At 44.3% G+C, this 6,000-nt stretch overlaps 1 protein-coding gene across 1 annotated transcript in view; it reads left to right on the top strand.

The window, feature by feature from the left end:
- Positions 1 to 3,899: 3,899 nt before the first annotated feature.
- Positions 3,900 to 6,000, top strand: part of plekhh1 (pleckstrin homology domain containing, family H (with MyTH4 domain) member 1) — a 59,602-nt gene continuing 57,501 nt past the window's right edge. The window contains 1 exon segment of the mRNA XM_041848152.2: positions 3,900 to 4,235. The gene's annotated coding sequence lies outside the window, so the exon portion shown is untranslated.

Here is a 6,000-nt window from a genome sequence, read left to right as displayed (position 1 = left end):
AAAATGTTGTGTGCCCGAACAGCCGGATTCCGAAGTCCAAAACAAACAAAAACGTCACAAAATGTAATTATAATATATCCACAAACTCTTCCAAACGTTTTAGTCTGGGAAGAATGCTGACGCCTTTAAAGCACTGGCAACTCAAGAGCAGAGAGAGCAGACCATGTAAACCGGGGTTCCCCAACTGGCGGATTTGGCCCACAGGTGATTCTATTAGAGATATAAATGTGAGCTTATACAAATGTAAGCAAGGTTTGAAATGATTATGTTCTAGTAAAATATTATACACCGCATGGCCAAAAGTAGGTGGACACCCCTTCAAATTAGTGGATTCTCCATAGACAAACATTGGCAGTAGAATGGCCCGTACTGAAGAGCTCAGTGACTTTCAACATGGCACCGTCATAGGATGCCACATTTCCAACAAGTCAGTTCGTCACATTTCTGCCCTGCTAGAGCTGCCCCGGTCAACTGTAAGTGCTGTTATTGTGAAGTGGAAACGTCTAGGAGCAACAACGGCTCAGCCGTGAAATGGTAGACCACACAAGCTCACAGAACGGGACCGCCAAGTGCTGAAGTGCGTAGCGCATAACAATCGTCTGTCCTCGGTTGCAACACTCACTACCGAGTTCCAAACTGCCTCTGGAAATAATGTCTGCACAAGAACTGTTCGTCGGGAGCTTCATGAAATGTGTTTCAATGGCCGAGCAGCTGCACACAAGCCTAAAATCACCATGCGCAATGCCAAGCATCGGCTGGAGTGGTGTAAAGCTTGCTGCATTGGACTCTGGAGAAGTGGAAACGCGTTCTCTGGAGTGATGAATCACGCTTCACAATCTGGCAGTCCGACGGACGAATCTGAGTTTGACGGATGCCAGGAGAATGCTACATGCCCGAATGCATAGTGCCAACTGTAAAGTTTGGTGGAGGAGGAATAATGGTCTTGGGCTGTTTTTCATGGTTTTTCATTGAAGGGAAATGTTAATGCTACAGCATACAATTACATTCTAGATGATTATTTGTGGCAAGTTTGGGGAAGGCCCTTTCCCATCGAACACCTTTGGGATGAATTGGAACACTGACTGTGAGCCAGGCCTAATCGCCCAACATCAGTGCCAATCCTCAATGCTCTTGTGGCTGAATGGAAGCAAGTCCCCGCAGCAATATTACAACATCTAGTGGAAAGCCTTCCCAGAAGAGTGGAGGCTGTTATAGCAACAAAGGGGGGACCAACTCCATATTAATGCCCATAAATTAAGGAATGAGATATACTTTTGGTAATGTGTTCAAATGATGTTCCAGCACCCTGACCATTCGCTCAATAATAAAATCAGCCCGCGGCTGAATCTAGTTGATGATCCCTGATGTAAACCCTGTAGACCTGACAGGCAGACATTGTTGTGACTGGGAGCACTGGAGCAGCTCAGACCAGGCCTGCCATCCAGACACTATCCTTTCCAACCAGGGCCCTAGATAGTGCTCTGAACTTTCCCATTTCCTCTCCAACCCCAACAGACAGACACAAGCCAGTGCTAAACCAGTTCCACTGCTGTAAATGGGCAGCAGCTGAGCTACTATACCAACAATGGGCAGAGAGAGAGAGAGAGAGAGAGAGAGAGAGAGAGAGGCTGAAATATATGATCCCTTATTGATGTCAATTGTTAAATCCACTTATATCAGTGCAGATGAAGGGGAGGAGACAGGTTAAAGAAGGATTTTTAACCCTTTAGACAAATGAGACATGGATTGTGTATGTGTGCCATTCAGAGGGTGAATGGGCAAGACAAAATATTTAAGTCTCTTTGAACATTGTATAGTAGTAGGTGCCAGGTGCCACCGGTTTGTGGCAAGAACTTCAACGCTGCTAGGTTTTTCACACTCAACAGTTTCCCGTGTATCAAGAATAGTCCACCTCCCAAAGGACATCCAGCCAACTTGACACAACTGTGGGAAGCATTGGAGTCAACATGGGCCAGCATCCCTGTGGAACACTTTCGACACCTTGTAGAGTCCATGCCCCGACGAATTGAGGCTGTTATGAGGGCAAAAGGGGGTGTAACTCAATATTAGGAAGGTGTTCCTAATGTTTGGTATACTCAGTGAATCTGTGTTACAGAAGTGTGTTTGTGTGTTTTAGTGTACTACATGTAATGTAATGTTCCATTTCTTTACACCAACTGCTTTGACCGTGTGTGTGTGTGTGGGTGTGTGTGTGTGTGCGCGTGTTTAGTGCTGAGCAATTAGTGCTTTTTGAGGTCGGTTGGATGTCGGTTGAGATTTTTTTTTTTGCCATTAATTGCACTATGCATTATGTGGGTTGAATGCTGTAACAACACAGAATAAAACAATTAATAAAAGTCCCATGATGGTAGTGACTGCCCATTACTGCTTATCACTTATTAACCATCATTCATCCACATTACTTTAATCAAATATTTCAGTTGTTGTGTATATTACATTTGTTTTATTAGATTGCTTTATTATTTCATTCCAAGTCATCATCTCATCTCTATAGAGCTGCTGCCTATGCTGTCTGACAAAATCGCTATTACTTCTTCAAAGTAAATAAGGCAGTCTCCGTGTCTGCTCCACACAGACCGGACAAGTGTGTGTGTGCGGCTGCTAGTGACCTCATCTCTCCATGCTCTTTACTGTAGATCATAAGCCCATAAAAACTGAATGTAAACATTTTCCAGTTTGTGTGTGTCATCCTGTTTTTAACTGGTCTTTTATAATAGCGCAGCTTTAGGCATTTGTACATTCCACTTCCGGCACCAAAATTGTGAATTCTTTATTTGGGTATATCCCACACGTGTAACCGGTGTGAAATGGCTAGCTAGTTAGCGGTGCGCGTTAGTAGTGTTTCAATCGGTGATGTCACGCGCTCTGAGACCTTGAAGTAGTTGTTTCCCTTGCTCTGCAAGGGCCGCGGCTTTTGTGGAGCGATAGGTAGCGATGCTTCGTGGGAGGCAGTTGTTGAGGTGTTTAGAGGGTAGGTTCAAGCCCAGGTTGGAGCAAAGAGAGGGACGGAAGCAACACTGTTAAACACGTAATGCAACAATGTAAACGCTCAGACACAATAAAATGTTCGAGATTGCTCTAGCCTGGTCCAGATCTGCTTGTGCTGTATAGCCAACTCCTAATGTCATTGTCATGGGCTTGTACGAGATGTTTGTGCTGTATAGCCAACTCCTATGTTGTGTCCAAACATGACAATGATGACAAGACAGCACAAACAGATCTGGGACCGGGCTACCATTGCTTTACTCACTGAAGACAGCTTATGTATCTTTATGGAATTAAACCTATTCAACATTGCTCTGCTGATGGGACTGCATTTGTTAATAAACCACTGAATATCTCAAAGCAGACCTAAACCATTTAAGCCAGGTAGATCTACTGAAGCTAGGACAAGTATAGTAGGCTACTGTGTGTATCTGATGCTGAGGTGGAATGTAGTAGTGTTTAGTAGGTAGAAGCCCCAGTCTAAAACCGGCCTAATTATCCCCTCACAAAACGTTTACAGCCTGGCTAATGATTCTTTAATAGCTAACTCTCACACCACAGTATAAAAAACGTTTATTTCTAGTAAAATGTTGGGTGATAAAACAGAATTAGGGTTAGAACTGGACAATAGAGAAATAAGACATGAGGCTATATTGGACACTCACAAAGGACATACTTTATTTATTTTTTAAACAAGTATAAACAAAACAATACAGTCTACTGATTTGTGAAATAATGCAGGTTACTACTAGTTTATTCTCATATTCTGTTTATACTATAGCAATAATCTACCACTTAGAACACAATCCATTCTCAAATAAAATCAAAGTTGAGCTCTGACCCAATATCCTGTGCAGTTCCTACCATAGTTCCCGACACAAGTGGGCTTGACTCCCTGCGAAATCGGATCCTGCATTTGGCCCTTTAAATGAATAAGGGATGAATTTAGGGACTGGAGAATCGGGATCCATGGCACGGTGGCACAGTCCCCTGAACTCTCTCAGTCTCTCTACGTGCATGAGAGACACGGACAACCGGGATTATACCCGACGATACTACAGCATGGAACGTTGAAAGAAGAGGAATACTAGGCTAGGAATACAGTCAGAAAGTGAATGTAAATAGCGTGATGTGATTTACCGGGGCGAGTTTACTAGGCTACGTGAAGAAAGAAAGAGAGAGAGAGAGAGCGAGAGAGCCGACTGACTGCAAGACTACAAAGTCACAAGGTGAGAGGTACTGGTATTAGAAAGAGTTCCGCTAGAAGCAGGAACGCGTAAGTTTTTTTCTATTTCCGATTGTAGCATACTACTCATCTGCTTTGATTTATGCTCTGACAGGGACATACAGTAGTTATTACGATTCTGCTCTACTGTAGTCTACTATTCGTTTAGGTTTGAGCATTGCTAATTTGCTATAGACGTTTTCATGGTGGTTTCTAGTCCTGTGTGTGTGTGTGTGGCACACTTGTGCGTTGCTTGTGACCATTCTTGGACAATATTACACCAGCAATGCAACTTTGACCTCATCCTCTTTGCATGCCAGAAGAAGATATACAGAATATATATTTATGCAATTGTGTTGCAAACTGGCAGCTGGAACAGAAATGGCATTTGGATTGGATGACGTCAACGAGATAAACAGACAAACCTTTGCCGTTTGTGTGTGTGTGTTTGTGTTGTGGAGTGTTTTGGTGTGTATCTCTCGCCAGCTAGCCAACTGTCTGGCTGTATCACATTCACATCCATAATAATGGTCATACTAATTAAACATGTATACATAAACAGTCCAGGTGTTATCTAAGGGCACCAGGGACAGTGGCCTACCTATCTGTCCTGTACTGCCACTTCTACACTAAATGCATTCTGTTGAGCGTTGGCAATTCAGCTTTTGCAACCAGCAGAATTGGATCATGTTGTATATACAGTACTGTAGCATCTATTTGATCTGAGTTGTAAATCATAGAGTCTTATTTATGACATGGGTATTAACCATGATGGTATTTGATATCTGACCTCTTTTTCTTTCTAAGCTGGTTCTGAATATGCATGCTGAACTCTAAATATGTAGGCTACAGCCCACCCAGACAGAATCCAAAATATGGCAGATTTGCACTTATTAGGTAAATTCAGACTCAACATTTAGTTACCCATGTTGAGCTTTTGATAGAGGACCTGTGTCATGGCATGTGCTGCTATATGCCTCTACTCTACTGTATGGCCGAGCTGGGGATTATATTTACACTACTGCAATTTACGTTTTCCCCACAGCACAGTCCTGCTCCCTTCTCTCCTGTAGTTAGTCATGTATTGTTGAGTGGAGACAGGATTGTGTGTGTGTGTGTGTGTGTGTGTGTGTATGTGTGTGTGTATATATATGTAGCTATGGGACAGCAATGCCCTGGTCTGTACTTATGGCAGAGACTGATAATGAGTATGGTCAGTTTACAGACAGCCTGTCATTAGACTACCCTGCCTGCACACTCAACTTCCTATAGAGGTAGGGAGGAGAAGAGGAGAGGGGACGAGGAGAGAGGAGAGGGGAGTAGAGGAGGAGAGAGGTGGAAAGGAGAGGAGCGTAGAGGAGTAGGACAGGGGAGTTGGAGAGGAGGGGGTGGAGAGGAGAGAAGGACAAGAGGAAAGGTAGCGAGGAGAGGGGAGGAGAGGAGAGGAAAAGGAATGAGAGGAGAGAGAAGGAGGAAAGTAGAGGAGGAGAAGAGAGGGGGAGGAGAGGAGAAAGGAGGGGAGGGGATGAGAGGTGGAGTGGAGAGGGAAGGAGGAGTGGAATGGAGGAGGGAAGGAGGAGAGAAGAGGTGAAGAGGATAGGAGAAAGGAGGGGAGGAGATGAGAGGTGGAGAGGGTAGAAGAGAGAAGGAGGAGAGGGGAGGAGGAGAGGAGAGGAGAGGAGGAGAGAGGTGGAGAAGAGAGGAGGGGAGGAGAGAGAAGGAGGAGAGAGGTGGAGAGGAGAGAAGGAGGAGAGGTGGAGAGGAGAGGA

This window comes from Coregonus clupeaformis, chromosome 25 (genome assembly GCF_020615455.1).
Source record: "Coregonus clupeaformis isolate EN_2021a chromosome 25, ASM2061545v1, whole genome shotgun sequence".
Classification (NCBI taxonomy): Eukaryota; Metazoa; Chordata; class Actinopteri; order Salmoniformes; family Salmonidae; genus Coregonus; species Coregonus clupeaformis.
The sequence above is the reverse complement of the archived record's forward strand: the minus strand, read 5'-3'. Positions and strand labels throughout refer to the sequence as shown.